Genomic DNA, 24,385 nt, shown 5'->3' with positions numbered 1-24,385 from the left:
AAGTGTCTGTAAGTGACACGGCCATTTCCCTGTTTAAACCATGTCTCTCATGACTTAAGCAATAGTAGAACCAAAGAAAATCCCAAATCCATGGCTGAGGCCAGGGTTTCCAAAGAGGACCTTGCATTTCCTGAGGGCTCTGAAAACCCTACATTCCAAGGCTACACAACTAATCCTCCGGGTTCCAGGAGGCTGGGAGCTGGGTGGATGGGTGGGAAACCACTGTGCAGGAGCCCCACAAAATGTCCATGTGCTTATCCAGCCTCACACCACACTGTGTTCTGCAGACTGCAGACCCCACGCAGCAACAGGAACACAGGGAAAAGGGGTCCACCCTGGTCACCCTTGCTCTGTCCATAAAGCCCAAATAAAGGGTCCAGAAGGCTGCCCCATGAAACCATCCCCATGCTGGCATTGGAGGGGAGGCCCCGAGAAAAACCTCCTGAACAAAAGGAAGTAGATTATCCCTTCTTACCTGCTGGGGAAATTTCATGCAATTTCTTAAATTTTCAAACTCCACCTCCCCAAAACAAAAGCTTCTATCAATTCTTAGTAGCTATGATTGCTTTAAAACGTGTTCTGACAAATGGTAGGGTGTAGCTCAGAGGGGTAGTATTTCTTCAGCACGTGTGAGCTCCTAGGTTTGACTCCCAGCACCACGAAAAAAAGGAAATAAATAAAATACATTCTGACACTGATTCCCCCCCCCACCTATATTGTTTTCCCAGCTCTTTGAAAACTGCACAATTTTTAAGTGAAAGTCTGACCACTTCCGTGTAACTTAATGACAGCTGCCTCCCGGGCCCAAGCCCAGTCATAAAGCAATGACCATGGTTTCTGTCAACATCAGAACAACATCCCAGATAAGCCCTTGCCTGGCAGGGCCCTCACTGAGCTCAGTGACAATGAACAAGCCCTGGCTCTGTCTCAGTCATTGTTTCTGGCCTGCTTTTATCTTTCTGTTTTTCTCCTCTGCCTGTGACTCAGTATAACAGGTCAAGGACTGGCAGGGACACAGTCCACGCCACCAAATGGTGACAAGTTCAGGAGCACACAACTGTCCTGCAGGGAACTGGTTCCACACTCTGCACCAGAGAAATGTTTAGGGCAGGCAATGGCCCAAGAGCCACGCTCACACCACAACAAACCCTTGTGGTCTCCGCAAGGATCCCCTGTGCAGGTTAGGATGGCCACAACCTCCAGGTTCACGCATCAGAGCTTTCAATTCAGATATTACTGATCCTTTCTGCAGTAGCTACTCAAAGTTCCAAGGATATATTCACTGGGACACAGAATTGAAAGTCAGGAAACAGAGAGTTCTGACTGTGCCATCTTTTGCAGATAGTTGCCTTCACAACCTTCTAGCCCCAGTGTACCCTGGATGCCAGGAGTGGCCAAGGCTGCAGTGAGCACACCCTGCTCCCTCCCCTCCTGTCTCTGCAGCCAAGGTTCTCACAGGGCAGCCCAAGACCCAGCACAGAAGACAATCAAGAATCTCAACACCTGCTGCCCCTGGCCTCCAGCCAACCTGATGCAAAAGTGCCTGCTTGTGTTTCAGGGTCCACATGCACAACTCTCCTCCCTCATCTGTTACGATTTCCCTCAGCTTCCTGGAACCCAGAACACTGACTACGCTTCATGTTGCGTTTGAATTTAGGGTTTTCACAGCTGTTGGGAACTGCAGAGTCCTCTTTGGGAATCTTGGACCCAACAACGAACTTGGGATTTTCTTTTGTTCTATTGTTTATGTTATGGCAGAAATGGTTTTATGTCAGTCCTGATACCACAGCCAGGAAATGCACCCCCCCAAATGTTACGGGTTCCCATACAGAGTTCCATTTGCTAGGTAAAGAACATCCAGTGCAAAAGCAAATACTCCTGATCTTCCATAATGGATTGAACCTGATGCCAGGCAGGTAAGTAAGTTTCAGAGAGAGAGAGAGAGAGAGAGAGAGAGAGAGAGAGAGAGAGAGAGAGACGCACCAGGGTAGGCACAACCTGCCCTGCCAGAAAAATGCTTGGCTCCTCCTTCTGCTCATGGATGCCGAGACCACCCTGCAGTTTCAGCAGCCTCAGTCTCACAGTGAGCTGGAGACCTGGGCCTCCCTGACAGCTGTACTGAGAATTCCACATGTTGGGGGAGACCCTGGTGTCTTCTGGGCCAGCAGAGACCCTCTTGCACTGCTCTTCCCCTTCCCGTCTGTGGAAGGCTCCTTCTTTGGTCACAGGGGACTGACAGAATGGGAAATATGCTACTCTCTGACCCCACTACCTGTTTTAAAACAATGGCGGTGAAAAGCAGGCTTCTGTGACTTGCCCTCTGTGCCCAACTGGCAAGGCAAACACATTTCCCTAGAGACTGCACACTCCTCACGTCGTTTCCTGTACCCCAAATTGGTAAGGCCACATACTTCTTGCCCTATTCCTGAGGCCATGTTCTGCCTCAAGTCTCAAACAGGTGGGATGAACACACGTGCACACTGCAGACCATCTGGTGACACTGCAGGGGCGGTCTGCTGTCCAACTGGACCCATTGCTCCCCTCCTGTCTTCTGTGAAGGCCACGTTCTGCTGATGGAGAGTTCAGCCTAGAGTCTGCACAGTGAGCACCCCTCCACTCAGGACCTCCCCACTGTGACTCTCCCCAACCTCCCCTGCCTACGGATCGCCCAGAACCCAGTCTAACCTAGTGCAGCACAAATGCCCATGAGTACAGCTACTGAGGGCACAGATGCCCTGGGTGGGGCTCTCTACGCTGAAGGAGTCCCTGGAAGCTCGGCACAAGTGGCCCATGGACCGGTGTTCCAAAGGACAAGGCTCTGGGACCACAGCTTCCTCCCGAACGCGGGATCACTTCTGCCTACTGCCTCTGTGCCCTGGCTGGGCAGTTGCTCCCACCCACTCCTGGCCACCCTGAAGCTCTGCCCTGCCTCTCCCTGCCTCCCACTCTCACTCCACTTCCGAATCTCTTCCGTGTTTCTCAGGTTGAATCCTCCAGGAATCCAGTTTCAGGGATAAGATCCACAGGACTCTTGTGGGCACAGCTCTTCCCACCAGGCTGGGCCCACCTACTGGCCAGGAGGTTCTTTGCTATTTGCTTATTCATTTATTTATTTATTTATTTATTTTAATTTTTCTTCTCTTTCTTTGGTAAAGGCTTATGGAGAAAAAACACAGAATTGTCAACATTTAGCATATAACACCAAAGGCTAAGTTTAAAAAGCCGGAATAAACACATATTGCAAAGATTAAAAGAAAATGGTCAGGGGACCCACTGAAAGCCCTGAAAAGCAGGACTGAGGGGAGCTCTCTGACAATACACCTGGATTGTGCAGACACTGCGCTTGCAATGACCTTCTGGGCTGTGCCGGAGCAGGTCACTTTCTGGAGTCCACCCACAGCAAGGCCACAGTGCAGCCCCCTGAGCCCTTGACTGATGCTCTGTTCACTAAGCACAGCACGTCTAGCCTGGGCAGGGCTGTGTGGCCATGGGGACCTTGATTTAAGCAGGATATTTAATAACACTGAAAAGACTCAAGACATAACTCCTGGTAAAGACAAAAAGAAAATCGGAAGACATGCTCTGTGTACACATGACTGTTTATTTCCTCTCCATTGACTATTTTCCCAGAGTATTTGCCATTTTTATAAGAAAGAAAATGTTTAAACCAAAAGTCTCCAATGAGTGTATGATACAAAGGTGAGGGCAGTGAGACCCAGCAATAGATTAAAAGCAGAAATAGAGGCAACAGGAGTGGGGAGCTGACTCCCTACCCTCAGACAAGGTGGGGAGGGACCCGCTTTCCTCCTGAGACCATCACCCCTCAGAGTAAGTGCACAGCAGGAGACAGCACCCTGAGGCAGGCCACGCACTCTCACATAAGGCTGAGCACGTGACAGAAATGGACCCAGGATGTAATAACAACTGAAGAGCAAGGAGTCGGTTCTCTCCCTACAACTCATCACGTTCTCACCTTTGTCACAGCAGAAAGCAGCCTACTTGTGAAGACCTCAGGTCGCAGTGACTTCATACCCTACCCCTTCCAGAGAGGGCATGAAAGGACTCCACACTCAAATCTATTTATAGCAGGGGTGCTGGTGGTAGAGGTTCATGGGGCACTGGAGGGCTCAGAGATTTCAAGACAGAGACAGAGTTTTGTGTGTGATCTAAAGAGCCTTTCGAATGTCGTGAATGTACAAGCCTGTACCACTGTGAGAAAGGTGCCTTGTGGATGAGATTCCTAAACACATGGAGACCACAGCCTGCCCTGCAGGGGCCATGACCCGACATGCAGAGATCCCTGGGAAGCTCATGAGCTGTGATGTTGCCCGTGGCTCACAGGACTGGCCTCAGTGCCTGCAGGAAGACAGGCAGGAAAAGGCTTTTGGAAGGAAAACTGAGCGGGAGTGTGTCCCGGGAAAGGCAGCACTAGAGAAAAGAAAGCAACAACACAGGATGTAGGGAGCGGCAGCAGCCCCAGTGGGACAGGGCAGCCACACACTGTGGAGGCCGGGGTGAGAGAAGTGTGCGCGTCAGTTGGCCTGGGGCAGCGCTCAACCACAAACTTCGGAAGTGTTCTATGTTCTTCTTAAAGTTCATGAGAAATGAGCGAGCAGAAGATCAGAAACCTCAAACAGGTTTCATCCACAGACTCCACACATGGCCAGCCTTCCGTGCGCGGCTTGCCCTGCCCCAGCAGGACCAATACTGCTCCGATCATGGCCATTCACCAGACACTTTCAGAACTTGTGATGCCAGTGTACCAGCCACTGCTTCGCTGTGCCGCGGCTGCATTTCCTAATCCATGCCTAACTTCAGAGGACCCCATGCCATGAGCCCGCAGAATCCCTGTGCTGGCCCTGGCCTAAGGCCCACGTGCACTGCACCTCTAATGAACACAGCATTTCTCTCAGCAGCCCTCACTGCAGGCTGGGTGATGGACACATCTTCCAAGGGTCCTTAGCTCGGACAGCAGCTCTGCTCACAACCACCCATCCACCACACCTCTGGGGACCTGAGAAGAACAAATACAACCTCACTGGCCAGGCAAGTTGAGGATGCTCTCACCAAGTGACCAAACACAAAAGGTAGCAGCCCTTCAAGAGAATAGGCCAGTGGACCAGACAAACAGTAGAAAACTACCTCCATGCCACTATCACCAAGTTCAGGTAACAAATGATGCTCAGAAGTGGCTAATACGCTTAAGTGATTGATTGAAGTATATTCACGTGAATATTCTTCTGCTAGCTCAGTTCTCACACACTGTAAGAAAAGCAACAAAAACTCTAAGTAAAAAGTGCCACACTGGGACAAGGATGTAGCTCAGCAGCACAGCACCTGCCTGTCCAGTGCAAGGCCTTGAGTTCGATTCCTGAAACCACAAAGGAAGTATGGCACTATAAAAAGCCTGGGGGGGGGGGAGACTGGGGATTTAGCTCAGCGGCATAAGCGCCTGCCTTGCAAGTGTGCAGTCATGAGTTCGATCCCTGGTACCAATAAAAACGAAAAAGACCAAAAAAAAAAAAAAAAAAAAAAAAAAAAAAAAAAAAACCCTGGGGAGGGGACAGAGGAAGAGAACTTATGAAAACAAGTAATATAATTATAGAAATCAAAGCCTAAGTGCTACTTTTTTATAGTAGATTTGACATAGATTACTGGCCAATTAGTGAAGTGGAAGGTAGCACAGAGAACACGATTAATAATGAGCTGTACAGAGGAAGGGATTATAAGAGAAGATGGTTAAGAACTGGAGAACAGAACCGAGCAGATCAATAAACCACACGCTGGAGAAGAAAGGAGCTAAGGGGTAGTGGGTAATCCCTGAGGAGCTCACGGCTCATGCGTCCTAGCACTGACGCCAGGCATGTGTGCACTGCTGGGAGAAGCCACGGACAGCTCCTTCTCCTGTCTTCCCAGATACACAAGGAAGACCCGGAGGGCTGTTTTCCAAAGTTCTACTCCTTCTGCCCGTTCAGGTCTGGGATGCTGTCATTCCCAAACACCAGCTAAACACCGCCCTCTCACCACCTTCACAACAGCACACTGAGGGAGCCCATGGCTGGAACTGGGGCTCTGCTGACTTCCTGTTTACAAGGATGCTGGGGCTCAGCCCTTCTGGATTTCCTGATGTCACAGCCTGCTCATTCCTCATCCTTATGACTGACAAGCCCAGAGCCGTACACAAACAGGGAGGCAGGTAGAGAAAGGATAAAAATATTTGAAGACTTCAGCTCACAATCTTTTTAAGGCATTATAGGTTCCCCCAGTAACTGACGACAGTGACAGAGGCGGCTCCCCGCTTCTATACCACTTGGCTTGCAGAGCAGCAGGCTGAAGAGGCTCCAGGCAGGGCAGCACACAGTGGATTCAATGGGGCAAAGTCCTCACCAACACTCAGCCTTTCCAACTTAGGATTTTTCCACTTTAAAGTTGTTGCAGCCTGTGAAAGATGGAGAAATTCTGCAAACCTGAAGGTAAAAATCTTAACACATTACTATCATAAAGTGAGTATGTGAAAAACTACCATACCTTAAGTCACTGTAAACTGTTCCAAAATGCAGTCTGGGTCCCCAGAGAATGCAAGGAGACCATGAACATCAACCCAGCTCAGTAACGACACCACTCCTGGGTAGACAGGAGCAAGTGAGCTGTTTACAAAGGTAATCTGTGCTGTAGGAAATGGGAAACTGAGGAAAAGTCACGTAGTTCTCTACAATACCACCCCAGTCAGAGTGTGCAGGGTCAGGCCTCAGAGGCAAAGGAGGACCGATATCCAGGATAGCATCCGTTCCCCTCGCGCCAGTGTGCAAGGAAAGGCCTGGCTGGCTTGGGAGCTACCCCATCTCTAATACAATCTCGCTTGTTCAATCTAACAGAACAGCCTTTGTGAAGAAATGCTCTGAAACAAGACCAAAACCCTACTTGGAACAGGAACCCCAAAGTTACTAAACAATGCCCAGCCCCCCAGGCAAAACAGTGACCTGTTTCTCTTTCTCAAAGCACAAGGTGTCCCCAAAGATTAGAAGCAAAATCTTGCAACATCCACATAATCATGCACCAGACAGCAGCTTCCCAGCTTCTAGTGAACAATTTACTCCTCCACACTCTCTGAGAGCCCCAAAAACAATAAAAAACAAAAGGGAGAGAGAAAATGAGAAATACATTCCACCCCCAATGAATCAAAGAGACAGATACAACCACAAACCACAAATCACTGAGTATACCAGAACCAAAGCAATCAGGAAGAGACACAGCCAGCCACAGACCACCTCCTGAGGCCCGAGGACATACAGGTCCTGCTGGGAGAAACAGCCTGGCCCTGATACAGCTGGTCGTGGCAGAGCACGTGGCCGTGAGAGCAGAGCTGCTGAGCCTGTGGACTTGACCTTGTTCAGAGGAAAAGGAACGCATCAAACTCAAGCTAGAAACACAAAGGGCCCGCTGTGAGCCATGGCCAACTTAAACGCTGGATCTCGGGAACACGGCCTGCCTTGGGCAAAGGAAATTCATTTGGAGAAAGTGTATTTCAGACTACAGACTTGAATGCAAGAGTGCACCCTGCTTAGCCTTACCCCTCCCCACCACTCCGCAACAAAAACCTGACCACATTCAAAACTGCCTCAGATCACCCAGTTATCATCAGGCAGGGCAGGGAAAGGGAACGAGAATGGCAGACACACAAAGGAGCAGGCAGGGTATAAAAGCATGTGCCCTCCCTGTTCTGCCAGTTTCCTGGCACTCTGATGCCTGACCACAATCGGAGTGACCTGAAACACAGGAATGTATTATTGTGCAGTTCTGGGGTTCAAAATCTTGAGCAGAGCTCCCTGGGCTCAAGTCAAAGATTTGGCAGGGCAGCGCTGCTGCAGGAGGTTGCAGGGCAGGACCCGCCTCAGCCCCTGGCTCACACGCTCATTCCAGTGACCGCATCATTCTGCCCACTGCTCCCATGGGGACATCATCACTCCTGCGATTACCTGAGACACACTTGGGTAGCTCAGCACCATCTATGCATCTTAAGGTACTAAATTTAGTCCCTTTGCAAACTTCTGTTTACCATAAAAAGTGGTATGGTCACATGTTCTGGGGATTAGGACATGAGCATCTTTGTGGAGTGTATGCTTTCCCCCACAGGGAGGGTCTTTCTACTCAACTCCTCCAGCTTTTCAGAGGTCCCCTGTGCCTCGGCTTATCACCCCTGCCTTCAGCAGTGTCAGGCTGAGACCGCCTCATGTTCCCGTCTCTCTGGCTCTCGGGCTTTTGCCTGCCTCCTCCCCCGTTTATGAAAGACCTTTCTGATTACCGTGGATCCACGCAACAGATAACCCAGGGCAACCGCTCTGTTTTAAAGCTAGCTGATTAGCAACTTTTGTTCCATACTCTACTTCTTCAAATATAATTCTTCTCAGTTATGTAAGGCAAATATTCATAAATTCTGGGGATTATGAATATTGACATTTTGAGGGGTCATTATCCTGCTTAATATCCTATTAAAAAGGAAGAAAATCAAGGAAGAAATTGTAGTCCAAAAGAAAGATAAACAGAGCTTGGAAAGGAATAGAGAAATAAGTTAAAATAAATAGAGTGGAAGTTGAAAAGCCACATTAGGAACAATTAAACAGTAAAGAAAATCAATTAAAAAGACATGAATTATGAAGTTTATTAACAAAAAATAGTATACATACACTTAGTGACCTTGAATGTCAACAGAAGGGAGGTTGATGGCATGAATTTCCCAAATAAAGTGACTTGTCTGTCAATGGCAAGAGTATATGTCAAATGACATAGTTTATTAGAAAATGATACAGAACCACTAGCTTCTAGAAACACCCTGATCAAATCCTGCAAACAAAAGTATCATGTGGATATATCTAGACAGAAAACAGGCTGCAAGTTTTTTTGCAATAGTATTTAGTGCAGAAAGACCACAGAAATATTTCTATATAGCTTTAAAGGAAATTAGTGTAACTCAAGAACTTATTTTTAATGTTGCATGAGTTCTCCAAGAGAGTGCCACAGACCATTTAAGAAGAGAAGAGGGGATGAGAAAATCAGACTGGGGGACTGGAACAAATTCGATGGTGAACTTCAGGCAAATGAATTTTGAAAAAAAGAATTAAAAAAATGAATTTTTAAAAAGTGCTCAAGAATCCATCTTCTAGAACTCCTGACAAACGTGTGATCTGAGAATCTACTTAAAAACAGCTCTGAGAACAAGGAGCTGAAAAGTGGGGTTACTAAGAGATGAAGCAAGTTATGTGCCTGGGCAATACGAAAAACTGAGGCATAAATTGAGAGGCCAAAGGAAGCACTCATTTACAGATAAAGTTCTCTTTCAAAGCATAAGTGACTTTATACCAACTTCAAACAACAAACACATGATCAGCAAGCAGCAAAACCAACCAAATAGGTAATTTATATAATATTTTCCCTAACTTTACCGAGGCTGAATGCAGACTGGATGCTCTCCAAGTCCACTGCATTGTCTGCCTGAGGTCCCAGCTGCATGCAAGGCTGTGCCCCCGTGGTGGGTGGGGTCAGGGGACACACTCCCTCCCACACACCAGGAGGATCAGCTCTAGATGCTACCAGCTGAGACGACCTGCTAAGCCAATGCCTACTCATCCCAATAAAGGGATGTTTTAGGAACTTCGAGGCCCCCAAAACGAATATATTCAGCTTAAATACACCAAGTTCTTAGCTATTATATAAAAATAAAATTTAACTGAATACTTTTCAAATATAAAATAGCATATATTATAGACTGAAAACGTAAGCATCTCCAGTAAGTATCCTATGTTCCTATATTTTCAGACATGAAAAGAGGCCTATACTTGAGCACCCATAGGTTGTCTCTAGAAGGAGAAACAAGGAACAATTAACAGTGGTGTCTCCTGAGAAAGACATGGGGATCTGGAATCATAAAATGATTATTTTATGATGTACTCATCTTCCTTTAATTTATTCTTTTAATCTCACACATATTAGTTTTTCAAAAAAAGAGTATGAATAAACAAAGGGAAAACAAAACACAAAAATTACTATGGCTTTGTTTTTATGGAGTGTGGTCTACCTTCCTGCCTTTCAGTGTTCACTAGGAGGGGTTTGGGAACGGGTTTGGGGACTGATGTATTATTTTTGTCCTTGTAGATGTCAGTATTTTTTCAGGAATATGCTTCATGGTATACTCCCTAAAACAGATGGCAACATTCACAACACCAAGTGCAAAGTGGAGCTCACTTGGGACCATGTTCTCCTCCCTACACACACACACACACACACACACACACACACACACACACACTGCACTCATCAATAACCTATGTAAAAATTAAAGTCAGTAAGGCACTTTAGACAATGGTTTCAGCAAACCTTTGGTGCATTCCTTAAAAAGCAAAGACTGCACAGTGTCTGCCCATCGAGGATTTGTCTCCTCCAGCTCTGGGCTCTTCATTTCCTGCCTTCCTTTGAGCATCACAGGAAAGAGCAGAGAAAGGCTTGGCTGCCCGTGTCTGGTGACCACTGAGCTCCGCCCCATTCACAGGTGACTTCTGTGTAACAGCTGTCAGCAGGAGCTGCTGACCACATTCTTGCCTTCCCCACGCAGCAATAGTGCAAGGTGCTTGGTCTTACCCTCCCTTGCAGCAGCGGGTCCTGCCTTAAGTACCCAGTGATAGGGCAACCCTTAGACCAGGCTCTGGGCCCAAGTTTGCCCTATCCACACAGGAAAAGAATCACAGCCCAGGGTGGTTTGTGCTCTGTCCCAAGGAACGAAGGACTGGGAAAGCAGCCAACCAGGACTTGATGTCATGCGTGAGTCAGGTGTCACATGCGGGGACATTGTCTGGAAGATCAACTCAGTCAAGAACTCTTCACAGGAAACAGCACAAATAGAAAGTGGAATGGGGATGGGGTGTTTCATCCAGGTCTGTTCTAGCGCTCAAGCACTCCTGGGCACCTGAGCGTCCTGCCCCTTTCCCCAGACACTCTAGAGAGAAAGTAAAGATGGCAAGCTTGTCCTGAGAGAAATCCAAGGCTCCAGGGAGTGGATGGAGCAGGTGAGAGAAGCCAGGGGGCGAGGCAGATCCTGCTCCATCTAAGTGCCAAGTGAAGGTCCGTCGGGCTGACAGCAGACTGGCCTTGGAAAAATGCCCAGAAATGCTTAAAGTGAACAGAGGATCAGAAATAGGGCTCCTCAAACATTACTACCCAGGGACTGCGGGGAAGTCACAATCCATGGAGAAGGTATGGGGAAGACCTAGTAGGAGGAGGTGGTAGCTGAAGCCTCCTGGAACCGCCAAAATTGATCCCCAGACCTGATTCCAGTTGATCCTTTTCTGCAGTCTGCCATGTAGCCCAGTACTGCCCTCTGGGCCATCTTAAGCCAATATGAGGTGTCAACCAACTCCTCCATGCCAGTTCCACATGCTGCCAATGACTTCTGTTCAACTTTCCCACATTTCCTCCAGGTATTGATTACTGCTTCCAAAAAATCATCTGGGAAAATGTGAGGAGTGTCAAAACAAGGTCCTGGCATTGGTAGTTTTATACAGTTTACAGAGTGCAGCTTTGTGTCTAGATGAAGAAGCTGAAGCTGGCGTTGGAAAAGCTCTGCTTCCTTCTAGAAATTCACATGGGCTGCCTGAGCCTTGCCTAACCATGACGGTGGAACCTACTCTTTTCCTTGACTATGCTCTGTCCGTGTGGAGCCTACATAGGTAGCCTCTGCACCACTCTGAGAGCTGCCCACATCCTAAGCTGTCTTACTTTTGCTTATGTCGCCAGGAATTGGCCCAGCCCAATGACCAACGTGGTCCATAGAGGTCCGTTGCCATGGCAGCCAGACATCTATGCCAGGGATACTTTCTCATGTCTTTCTTTGAGTCTTGCATTAGGAGTTAGTGAGATGAGGACCTTATAGGTATAGAGATCAGACTGAGGTCCTATCTCCACTGAAGCATCTTTGTAAATTTAGACAGATGGTTTCATCACAGAGGGGAGCAGATGGTCAGCATGCCTCCTGGCTTGGAATACATCTCTGCTTCTCTTCCTTGAGCTAGAAAAAGGTGACACGAAGAATACATGCTTTGGACTGGGGTCTAGGTTGATTCTAAGCTGCTCTTCCATGGTCTTAAACATGACTGTCCCACTCTTTGGTGCCCTGATCATCTCTTACACCAAAAACGTTAACACATGACCGTATGCCTTTTCACAGTAAAGGCTAACCTCATCTGCCTCTGGGTTCCACACTTGACCTTATGAGCACATTCAAGGGTGCCCAGAGAGGGGGTATAGAGGTCAGAAGGACCATGGACTTTATGTTCTGTAAAAAGAATTTTCACTGGAGACTACATTCAACTGTGAGTCTTAGTTTTTATTACAAAGCTTACAGTGATTTGATTCCTTCCTGGGAAACTTTCACAGGAACACAAACATTTAAAATGAAAAAGAAAAACATTGGAGGATGCTAATTACTTAAAGGGAAAAGTTCCCAGTAGTACTTTATTTAAAAAGCATGGTTTTCCACCCAGTACCATGGAGACAACCAACAAGTATATGACTGTGCTGTGTGATTCTGATACAGGAAATAGGTAGGTCTTATTCTCTTGCCAAATTGAATAGTGAGATAGATAACAAAGAATCTTGTTTAGGAGCAGACCACGGGGTCTGGCAGGTCTCTAGGAACCCTGCTGAGAAGAGGCGTGGACCCCTGAGAGACACAGAGGGAGCAGAAGGCAGTAGTGGTTATAAGAATGGTGTGGGTAGCACAGTTCCTAGGTCAGACTAGTTAAGGTGTCAAGGACGCCCATGGCAATAGCTCTGGAGCGCAGGGCCCTCAGGAAAGATCCTGGGGCAGTTAAAGGCAGAAAGCCTCCTTCACTAAGAAAATATTCTTACAGAGGATTAGCTAGTAGTTGCTCCCGTGGGCGTACAATGCTACTGAGATGCTGTTTTAGCCAGAAAAAGAGGCCACCTCAGGGACATAGGGGAATGAGAGTGCGATAGTTTATTTTAGGTGTCAACTTGAATTAAGGAATTCTAAAGAACTGGGAAAAGCATTAACTCTAGATGTGCCTGAGAGTGTGTTCTTGGAAAATGATATGTAAGTCTGGGTGGGCTCAGTGGAGAGGATTCACCTGAAGTGTGAGGGCACCAACCAGTTGGCTGGGGGCTCAGATAGCACAAACACAACAAAGAAGCTAACATGTGTGTTGGGGGATACTCCTCTTCTCCTCCCCTTGGACATAAAGAACTCCAAGCTTTCTTGCCTTTGGACTCTAGGGCTCCAGCAAATCCCACCCCTGACCAGTTTGTAGGCTATAAGTGTTGGTCTGAGAATTACATCATCACCCTCCCTGGTTCCAAGACCTTTGAGTTCAGATCAAGCCGTGCTACCCGCATTCCAGGCGCTCCTGCTTTGCAAATGGCTTGTTATGAGGCTTCTCCACCTCTGGGGAAGATGGGCCTACAGGCAGCCTCTTTTCTTCTAAGGAGATGCTTGGTTTAGAATTTGCCATTTTTAAAAAATACAGATTGAGAATTTCCAATCTAAAAATACTAAATGTTCCCAACTATGAACTATTGTGTGTCAACATGACACTACAAGAGGAAAATTCCACACCTGACTTCCCACGGCAGATCAGTTGAACCACAGGTACATTAAAAGTATCGTATATAATTATCTTCAGGTTATGTGTACAAAATGGAGATGAAAAATAAATTTCAAGTTGGGGGCTATCATCAAGATATCTCATTATGTATATTCAAATATTCTAAAATCTAAGATTTGGCTACTACAAATTGTGCTCCTATCAACATAGGTGCGATGTGTCACTGTGGTATGATTATTTCAATTCTTCTGGGAAAATACCCAGAAGCAGGCTAGCTGGATCACACAGAACCTATGTTTTTGAGGAATCTCTGCACTGCTTTCCATGTGGTCGCACCAGTCTACACTGCCACCAACAGTGGAGAAGAGTTCCTTCCCCTATAGCTTCTCCGGTGTTTGTTATTGCTTGATTTCTTGATCCTGGCCACTCTTTCTGGAGTGAGATGGAAATTCAGTGTTAATTTTCATTTCTCTAATGACCAATGATGCTGAACATTTTTTCATATATTTATTTTCCAATTGTATTTCTTCTTCTGAGAAGTATATATTCATCTCAGATGTCCATTTTTGGATTGGGTCTTTGAATTTTGGGGGCCTGATTTTTTTAATTCTTTATATGTTTTAGAGAGAAGTCCCTTGTCTGAGAGACAGTTGGCCAAGACATTTTCCCAATTCATTGTTTTCTTTTCACTCTGTTGGAGATTTCTTTTAATATGCAAAGCTTTGTAATAAGACAAGATCCCAATTGTTGATTCTGGGAAGTTTTTCTTGTGCAGTTTGATTTCTGTTCATAAATTTTTGCCTACCTCTGCATCATCAAGATTTCTACCTAATTTGTCTTCTAGCAGATTGTTTCTGTTTTAATATTTACATCTTTGACTCATTTTGACTTTAGTTTAACGCTGGGTGATAGACCTGGGTCTAGCTTTACTTTTCAGCATGTGGAGAGCCAGTTTTTCCAGCACCACTTATTATAAAGTCTGTCTTTCTTCCAGTGAACATGTTTGACCCCTTTGTTGAAGATAATGTGGCTGAGACTGTTTGCAGTTGTGGCTGTATCTTCTAATCTATTCCATTGATCTTCAGGCCTGTTTTTATTCTAGTATCATGATAATTTTATCACAGTAGCTTTGTAGTATAATTTTAATTTGGGGATTGTGATGCCTCCTGCCTTGCCTTTGTTGTCCAGGATTTCCTTTGCTATTCTAAGTCTCTACTGGTTCTAGATGAATTTTATGAACAATTTCTTTAGATTTGTGAGGTACACTAATGGTATTTTGATTGGAACTGCCATGGAGTACTCAGCTATAAGGAAGGATTGTATCTAGGTTTGTAGGTAAGTGGATGAGACTTGAGATCATATTTGTAAGTGAAATAAATCAAACTCACATGCATAAATACCGTATTGTCTCCCCAGTAAAAGACTGAAAGAGAAAGTAAGATCCAAAATCTATAATAAATATTGTGTAAGGCTAAGAAACTGCTCAAAGGGGAAGAGTAACTGGAGTGGGGGAGAGGAGGAAGGGAAAGGGAAGAAGACATAAACTTGTGTATATATACATATGATGGCTAAGAGGACTGTATTACTAATTGCATTAGTTATTGGAAAAGAACAGTTAACACATGATTAGATCAATTTCGCATGTCTATATCTAACAATCTAAGCAACTCTTCTGAAGATAACAATATGCAATATAACACCCATTGTCAAATTCCTATCATATTGTTTTCAAAGCCTACATTGTTATTGTTTGGAGTGTGTTGTTGTCTCTTTTTTCTTTTCTGTGGTTTTTCTCTTTTAAATGAAAAAAAAATCAAATATGAAAGAATCCAAAATTTAAAAAACACTTCTGGTCCCAAGCATTTTGGATAAAGGACAATCAATCCGTATAAGAAGTTAATATAATCAGCCACAACATCTGCTTTTCCATGATGAATTTTCTTCTCTAAAGGAATGTTTCATACATGACTCATTCATATGACCTTTAATTGTTTCTTTTCTAACATTAGTATATGCAAGGAGGCAGAACTAACTTTTTTTTTAAACTTACTGTGAAACAATTTGCCTCATCAAAGGGGTATATTTAATAACTCTCCAACACTGCAGGCAATGTTTATGATACATGGAACGGGAAATGTGAACCCATAACTCTTCATAGAACGTGTACTCCACTGGAGGCCAAGCAAGACCTAGTCCAGCTAATCAGTAAATAATCTGTGCTCTTTGTGTGTAACCCAAATAAAAATAACGCTGCCTGCTGCTGAATTGGGAGCTAAATTTCTAAATGTCTCAAATTTATATAAGCAACATTCTCAACCACAATGCTTCTAAACTCATGGGAACTAAGCAATTCTAGAAAGAATAATTAAATTTCTAATTGTAATTCCCATAGGGCTATTAAATGCATTTAACAAATACAAATTGGGTGTCTGCTCTGAACAAGGTGCCTCGGAGATGTAATAACAGCTCATGTATCGCCTTCTATTCCCAGCCTAATGGAGGGATTTTTGTCCTCACCACTTATGCCTCACCATACACACTTGTTCAAATCCTTGGTATCCTCTTCAACCCTAAAAATGGAAACTAATATTTTTAAGAGTCACCTAGTTTGTCCTATTTGTTCTCTCATACTGGTGAGTATAGTCTTCTTTCTCTTTAATTACCACTTTGGGAGATCTAGGGAATTAATTTTGTACAGAATCACAGAGTTGAATGGAATCTTAGAAAGTTGGTAGATGGTCTCCATCCTTACCTGTGAAGGGAAGACCTAGAAAATACATCCTCAGTCGGGGTACAGCCTGAGGGAGTCCTATTTCTCCTCCGGGAAGGTCAGGCCCTTAGTCAGTACTAAGCAGGGAAGGAGCCTGATGTAAACATCACAACACACTGATCTCCAGCCAGTAAACCACACATGTGAAGAAGCCCACCCACACCCACCCCTCTGCTGGACATTCAAAGCCTTAGGTCCCCTTGTGAGGATGCATTTCTGAACACACTGCCTGCCAGAAAATGGGATGGATCAACTTTGTAGAGGAGACCTTGTGGACCTTACTCAGTGTAGGTAAAATATTCCAGACAGGTGTCCATGCTGAGCATACTCTGTTTAATAATCCAGAGTCAGGTAGGTACTTACAACCAACTGGACCTGAGACCAAAGGTCACAAGCAGCACTTCAGACAGGACAGACGGTCTGACATCATAAGTGAAATGATCAAAAGACAAGGACATGGACTGCAGCCTATCCTTGAAACCCCAGGGTATGTGTTTGCATGAGATCTAATTTGGCCTTAAAGTCTGCCTACTCCATAGCTGCAAAAGCGTAGCACCAAATTAAATAGCCACAGAGCTTCCACTCAGCCTAATAAGCAGCAGTGCTGGCAAAGGATCCATGACCTTCCTTGTGGACCTGTTATCTTAGACATGCTCCAGAGACTTCTGTCCTTCACCATAATCAAGCCAAGATGAGGGACGCCCTGTGGTCCCAAGACCCAAAGATTTGTTCTGGGAACAGAAGCAGACACTGCTCGGAGTAAAGGCAGCAATATACCATGTGCTACCCAGGGAAAAATACTAAGACCACCCTCACTGCAGGACACTCACCACTGTCCACCAGCACAATTCCCCTCCCTGGCATCTCCTCACAAGACCTCACATGCAGAATGCTGTTTTCTTTCCTCTCATTCACCTCCTAGTTTTTATACAAATGACCAATGTTGAATCAACTCTAAGACATGAAAGACTGTTCCATGATGTTCCCAATCAATAAGTGCTTGGGGGTCTAGAAGGTACATGACCGGCAGCATCAGAAAGCATAACAGCTGCTAACAATTCTTATCTCCAAGAATCAGCAAAACATAAAAGACTCTAGAGTTTTATTTTACTCATGCCTCCTTATTTTTCTGAAAGAAAGAGTCAAAGTTCATCCAAGCAACGCCTTGAGTCACAAGCACAAACTATAACGATTCAATTGATAAAGGAGAGAAACTAGGCTAGTGATCGACAGACATGCTCTACCTCCAATTCCTTTTATTGGAACAACTTACTGATCTTCAGAAATTAAGAACTTAATTTTACAGTTCAGTGGTGACTTTTGCAAGAGATGGAATGATATTATTTAAAAGTCAGGCAGAAAAAATATCCCATTCATTCAAATGGAAAATCAAAACTTACCCATGTATATCTGGGACACTGATTTGCTTTAAGGCTTATGAAATTATACATGCACTTATGTGGCGCACACTTCAACAATATTGCTGTTAATTTTTTGTTGCTGTGACAAAACACCTGAGAAAATAAAGGAGGAGGGATTTGTTTTGGCTCATAGTTTGAGAGGTTTCAGACCATGGTTGGTTGGCTCCAAGGCAGAGACATCATGAGAGAAAGGAAAGATGGAGGGAAGTTATTCAGCTCTTGGCAGGCAAGAAGGATGAGGAAAGAAAGCAGGATGGGGGGGAGAGAAGGCAGGAGGGTGAGGGAGAAAGAAAGGGAGAGGGAGGAAGGAGAGGTGACCAAGAGCTTGGGCTTCCATTTTTATTTCAACTGAGCCTCCAGCTTTGCTGCAAAATACCACCTAATTTCAGGAAGGGTCTTGCTCCTCAGTTAGCCTCCCCACGTGCCAAGTATCTCTGGAAACACTCTCATAGACACACATGGAACTGTGCTTTACTCCTTTTCCAGGTGTTTCTTGATCCAATCAGGTTGACAAGTAAGATGAACATCATGGTTTGGATGAGGCTTGAGGACAGCCCACAGAGAATTGCGTCCTGGAAGCTTTGCTCTTAGTGTTCAGACTAAAGTGGTGGAGCCCTAAAGAAGTGAGGCTTAGTGCAAGCTAATTATGTTACTGGGGATGCTGCCCTCTGAAGGGATTAATGTGGTTCTCCGGAAGTGAGTTAGTTCTCTAGGGAGTGGGCTGCATTTGTCCCCTTCTGCCATATTGTCATGCAGCCCAAGGGGCTGTCATCAGAGCCTAAACAGATGGGACAACATGAACATGATCTCAGACATGCAATCTCCAAAACCGTGAGCAAAAAAAAACCTTACACAGCTTTAGACATGTCTTTACAGCCAAGAAAAAGGAGTAAGATAAATACACATTGATTTAAAATCTTAACTCATCATTAAAGGGATCCTGGGGAAATGACTGTAACCATGGCAAGGTCTTTGGATCCCCCTTAGATAAAAAGGTATTGAATCAACCTCAAGGTGAAGAACTCCCATTTGATTTTAACAGTTCAGTAATGACTTTTTCAAGCGATGGAATGATATTATTTAAAAGACAGATAGGAAGGACTGGAGCAGAAGGGCATGTCACAGCTGAGGCACCAGCAAGATCTGCCGGGTTGCTATAAGAACCAGGAGAGCCTGATGCAGATAATTTCTAAGCCTGAGAACAGAAAGTTGGGTAAACTGCTCTAGGAGGGTCAGGGCAGTGCTGGGGGAGCAAAACCAGTGTCTTCCCAGGAAGAGAAGGCTCAACCTGAGAAAGGCAGCACCAGGGACAGATGTCCGCTCCCACCTGATGAAGACGCCTCCTCCTAAGTGAGCCCCTAACCCCGTCCCAGTAACTGAGAAACTCCATCTAATCCCACAGAGGGATGAGTGTGCCATCCAGCACCACAGGGAACACTGCAGTCAGCCAGAAGAACAACTGAATGAAATGCTGAACAGACAAGGAAATGAGTGATAAAGGCCTAATTTAATATTTCATAAATCAATACTGCAGCTCAGATGTATTCATTCAGATATCAAATTTCCATATTTGGAAGGAAAACCAGATAAGAATAAACTATGCTCAAACAGAAAATATTTCACTGGGAGGAAAACTCAAAACCCCTTAAACCCTTAACACGAACTAACTTTAGACTTATCTGCTTAAACCAACAGAGGTATGTAAAGCTCGCATTTGAATTAATGCATCTTTGTCTTCGCAGAGTGTACCAGGGGATGCAGCAGAAATCCAGGCAAAACAAGTAATTACAAGACAGGCGTGTGTGGAATCCCGGGATTTCACTGGATGAGGCCGTGGAAACCCAGGCGGCTAACTCTCTTTCTACCAGGAGGAACCCAAAGCATGACCAGGCTCTGCCCTTCCCGGTGTGCCAGGCTGCGGCCAACGCAGCACCTGCCCCTCCCAGCCTCCTTTTAACGCCTCCCCCCCCCCCAGTCCAGAGAGGCAGCATACAATCCGCCCAGCTAGCCACACTGCACAGCACAGGCACAGGAAAGGTGCTGTCTAGCCCTCTCCTCAACTTCAGCATTTTAAAGATTTGTCCTTAACCTTTATGTTTCTACAAATGATGAATTCCATCCCAAACGTGAGGCAGAGGCGTCTCCCAGCTCACTGTTCTGTTACATCTGTGTCAAAACTCTCATATGCTTTGCCCAACACCCAAAGTTCCCAGGGAATGCGGCAGCCTACTGATGTGTAAATAAAATTCTCCTTCTTTGCACTTAAATATCTGTGGGTTTCAGGATTCCCTACAAGTAGGATATTCTGTGGTTACCCTCAGTGACAGGCAGCTTCACATGGGATTTGGTGACACTTGCTTTTACAACAGTGGCACTGCTCCATAGCCATTTATAGCTCAGAAGGATAAGCTTGGTTCAGCTGAAAAAAGGTGATTTCCGTTTGCCCCCCTGAAATCAATAATTTGGCCTTCCCGGCTGTTTCAAAGAATAAAAAGCACAAAGCAAAAGCTAGTGAGGGCATCTGGGTAGTTTTCTCGTTGGGAACCTATTAAACTCTGCTCCTCTTGAGCTGTGATAGTCCTGCTTGGAAGGTAAGTTCTATGAGAGCCCTGGGAAAGGAGAGAGCCATAACATGGCAAGACACTGTAACCACCACCACCGCCTGGAAGGTGGCCACAGAGACCATCAGGTGACCCTTCGGCAGTGCTGGCATCTGTGGGCCCCAGGGGAAAGCCTCACGGGGAACGCAGGGCTGTGTAACTAACTGGTGTACATTTGCAGTCAGACAAGCACATTTACATGGAAAGCACACCTTTTCACCTTTTCTCCTGTTTTCATTTTTTATGGGGAATTTATCATTGATTCGAATTTTGCTCTCTCCAGAGAAAATTTGAGGCTAATAACTCATGGAGGCAAAGAGAACAAGTAGGGCCTCCTGGGGAGTACCGTGGCATAGGGACCCGGGGTTGAAGCCAATTAAGCGTGAAAAGTAAGAGCACACATTAATGGCAGGGGAGTTTTCGTGAACTGCTCTGGGTGGCAGGGTCAGTCTCTCCTTCCCAAGCCAAGCCAACACACTCACCTCTGCAGTCTGAGAAGGCTGAACCGTCACAGTCAAGGCGTGACACTCCCTAAAGAGAGGGTGCCATTCATCTCCCTGCCCCTCACAGGGAGACCCAGTTCTGGTATCTAACATATGTGCCCCCTTCAGTTTCCATCCTTTGGGCTCACAGCAGGGGAGAGAAATTGAGAAGATCTGGCGTGTACACACACACACACACACACACACACACACACACACACACACACACAGGAATCGCCCTCTCCCCAGCCCCACAGTCCTCCCAAGGCAGCCTGATAGAAGCCCACCGCCACTGCCACCTTTGGCACGCCCCCTGCTGGTCTGGCAGGAGCTGACTCAGCCTTCATCCTGGGGGCTTGAGACATGCACCAACTACCTCAAGATGCAGGGTGAAGGCAGAGAAAGAGGAGGCAAGGCTGGCTTCTGAGAAATGGAAGACTTACTGCTTCTGGACATAAAAGGTGACCGAAGAGGGTCTCAAGTGATTTTTAAAAATGTTTTAGGAAATAACTGACTTATCCCTGAAGGCCCAATGCCTTTGTATTTTTGGAAGTATTACAATGAACTAAGTAGAAACATGATGGTGATATGTTCACAGGTCTACAGGTGATAAGAATGGCTATGTGGACCAGCATAGCTTCACAGACCAGATTTTCAGTGAGTTCACAGTGCAGAGCCCTGCAAACCACTCTTCTTATCCTCAGAGCACTTTAAATATAGAGAAATCTCAACGGACAACTTAAGAGCTCAAGTTCTAAAGCAACCATCTGCAGGGCAAAATCATGGCAAAGCGGAACATTTGTAACCAGTTCTCCAAGGCTTCCCATCTTATGTGGATCCGACTACACTGGGCACCACCAGGAGGTGAGAGCAAGGGTCTCCTCCCCGCAGGACCAGTGTGGGGGGCCTCAAAGCCACTTCAGGGGCCACCTGCCACCCATCAGCCACGCACAGGGGAGACTGGCACCTGCAAGACTTCAGAAAGCGATAACGCCCAGTGTCACCTTGAACACCAAGGATCTAAAGTAAACCGCTGTTTTCCCATTTTTTCCCACACCAATTCAAGATGCAAAAGCCTCATATTCCTAAAATCAGATTCAAAGTTTTTCTGTGGCACATATAATAGTATTAAATTCCTTGTAGACCTGATATGATCACACTAATAATTTAAGGCATCTGTATTTTAGCCAATTAGGAGTGGCCATTAATTATTAAATACAAAAATGTCAATATTTTGGTCCCTTATTGGATGTGCTCTTGACATAACAGGCTTAAGTAGATGTTCAGACTGTCTTGGGAACTTGCTTACTTTTGCTCCCATTAGAGTTCCTGCTAATGGCACACGCGATAAAATGCCGGTGTGTTACTGACATTTAGGGAAGAATTTTCCCAGAACTTGGTGTGCTGTGCAGATGTCCAGCCTCCGCACTCCCAGACCCTCCGTGCATGTTGTAAAGGTCTTGCATTGGATTGGACACACACAGCTGCCGTGAGGACCCTCGTGAGACTGGTGCCCCTTGCCCAGGCAGACTCTGCCAGGCACATCCTGGGAAGGAGCGATGGAGGAGGGGACCTGCACATCTGCCTGAAGCAATCAAGGCCTGAGAGGAATTAGGCCCCACTCGCTCCCTTTCCCCCACCCATCATCTGCCTCATTAAATAGACTGTCTTTTTAAAAATCGCTCCTCTGACGGCTCATGTTCGTTTACAATGACAAGCAAGCGACACCAGGTACTGTCATACATGACTTTCCCTGGATCTGTGCCCGCCGTGGAGAAAGCCATTCCTAGATCCGTGGGGATCTAACAAGTTTCCCTTCAAACGCTCTTACATGTATTAATTTCCAAGCCAATAGATAAAAATAAAACTGTGTTCACTCCTGTGAAGATCGCGAGTTTAGAGAGCACTGGCAAACCCACTGGATTGCAAAGATTCTCAAAAGGCTGCAGTAGCTGCACCAGCGGGAGGAGGGTACTCCGGAGCGGCGGTGTCCAATGAAGGAAAGTTTTAGTTAATGATGACATCACTGACATCTCCCAAATTTAAAGGAACACTTAAGGCACAGCAGATGCAATTTTTCCCCTCCAGTGAGGAGATGCCAGGGAGGCCTCCGGGTTCACGGCCAAATTGCATCAACGGTTCCACTGCTGTCCAGCGAGACCCAGCGGAGAGATCAAGCGCGCAACGGGCCCTGCGTGGGGCCCCGGTGGCCCACGCAGCCTCAGCCCCGGTGGCGCGTGAGCGGCCGAGCCCAGCCCCAGCGTCCGTCGGCAGCGCGGGACCCCGACGCGCCCACACGGACCGCGGGCCGACGCCCCCACGCCTGTCATCACGTCCCAGTGCGGACAGCGAAGGGGCCGGGGCGGATGGCACCCCGACCCGGCGGGGGCACTGGCCGGAGCCGGTGCCACGGCGCCCACGGGGTCCGGAGCGGCGCCCGCAATGCAGACGCGCGGCGCCCCCCGCGCCCCCGCCGCCCCGCGACCTCGCGCTCCCCGCGCCGCACCTGCCCCGCGCGGCCCGGCGGCCCAGCAGCACCGCGGCCAGCGCCTCTCACCTGCGCCCGCTCCCGCTCGCGCCGCGCCGCAGCCGCCGCTACCCGACTTCCATTTCCTCTGCCCGGAGCCGCCGATCAGCTGTGCGCTCGCGCCCGCGCGCCCCCTCCCCAGCCGCCGCCGCCGCCGTCCGGCCGCTCCTCCCCCGCCTCCCCCCGCGCTGCGCTCCGCCCCTCGCGCCCCCCGGCTCCGCCCGCCGCCGCCCCGCGCGCGCCCTCCCCGGACGTCACGGCCGCAGCCGCGCCCCGCCCCGCGCGGACGTGCGCGCCCCGCGCCCCGCCCCCGCCCCCGCCCCCGCCCGCGCCTCCGCCTGCGCCGCGCAGGGCGCCCGGGCCGCGCGTGCTCGCGACCACGCTGGCCCTCCGGCCGCCCCCGAGCGCCCGCGCCGCGCGGACTGCGGGGACCCGGCTTCCGCGCCTGTGCCCGCGCCCCGTGGCCCCGGGCGCCCCAACTTCGTGTCCGCCGCGGGGCTGGCTCGGGCTCCGCGGCCCCGGGTCTCCGCGCCCGGGGGCAGCGCCCCGCCTCGCCCACCGCGCTCCTTTCGTTCCTACCAGGTCCCTGACCTTGGCCCGCCGCCGGCCTCCTTGACCTTCGCCGGCCACCACCCAAGAGCGAGCCCCTGGCGACGCCGAGCCGGCCGGGTGCGCCGCCGCGGGCGCCTCGCCCCCCGGAGCCACGCCCCCTCCGCCAGGGCGACCTCTGCCGTGGCGCCCCCGGCCCTGGTGTGTCCCGGGACCCTGCACCCCTTAGAGACAGGATACGTAAGTGGAGTTACTTGGCAAGTGTCGCTTTACTCGTACATTAGGGCTTTTCCTCTGGCCTTAAACATTTTACATGTTTAATAGCGTTTAGTCATCTGACATTTTAAAATTATTGAGCAGTAAAATTGACTCTTTCAGATGAAAGCCTGTGTTGTTAAGCCGTGAATGGATTTCAGGTTCCCCGCA

General features: G+C 47.5%; 2 protein-coding genes and 1 long non-coding RNA gene across 10 annotated transcripts in view; 1 reads left to right on the top strand and 2 right to left on the bottom strand.

Annotated features, from left to right (window-relative positions):
* Otud7a (OTU deubiquitinase 7A) overlaps window positions 1–24,110 on the bottom strand; it is a 293,689-nt gene extending 269,579 nt beyond the window's left edge. For 2 of the 4 annotated variants that reach the window (XM_063249839.1, XM_063249843.1), the window contains exon 1: window positions 23,441–23,587. The gene's annotated coding sequence lies outside the window, so the exon portion shown is untranslated. Of the gene's footprint in view, window positions 1–23,440; window positions 23,588–24,001 lie in introns of those variants that run through there. The other 2 variants (XM_063249840.1, XM_063249842.1) reach the window with 2 other exon arrangements.
* On the bottom strand, window positions 3,582–16,514 carry LOC134476351 (uncharacterized). The gene is made up of 2 exons (XR_010047903.1): window positions 6,529–16,514; window positions 3,582–6,439 (listed from the first exon to the last, which is right to left on the bottom strand). It is a non-coding gene; the product is annotated as an uncharacterized LOC134476351 (long non-coding RNA).
* The window catches only part of LOC100720640 (neuronal acetylcholine receptor subunit alpha-7), a 231,025-nt gene continuing 230,699 nt past the window's right edge, over window positions 24,060–24,385 (top strand). For 4 of the 5 annotated variants that reach the window (XM_063249848.1, XM_063249852.1, XM_063249851.1 and 1 more), the window contains exon 1: window positions 24,061–24,199. The gene's annotated coding sequence lies outside the window, so the exon portion shown is untranslated. Of the gene's footprint in view, window positions 24,200–24,385 lie in introns of all 5 variants that reach the window. The other variant, XM_063249847.1, reaches the window with a different exon arrangement.

The sequence above is a fragment of the Cavia porcellus genome, unplaced genomic scaffold (genome assembly GCF_034190915.1).
Source record: "Cavia porcellus strain 051 isolate PalLab524CR breed Dunkin Hartley unplaced genomic scaffold, mCavPor4.1 scaffold_6, whole genome shotgun sequence".
Classification (NCBI taxonomy): domain Eukaryota; kingdom Metazoa; phylum Chordata; class Mammalia; order Rodentia; family Caviidae; genus Cavia; species Cavia porcellus.
The sequence above is the reverse complement of the archived record's forward strand: the minus strand, read 5'-3'. Positions and strand labels throughout refer to the sequence as shown.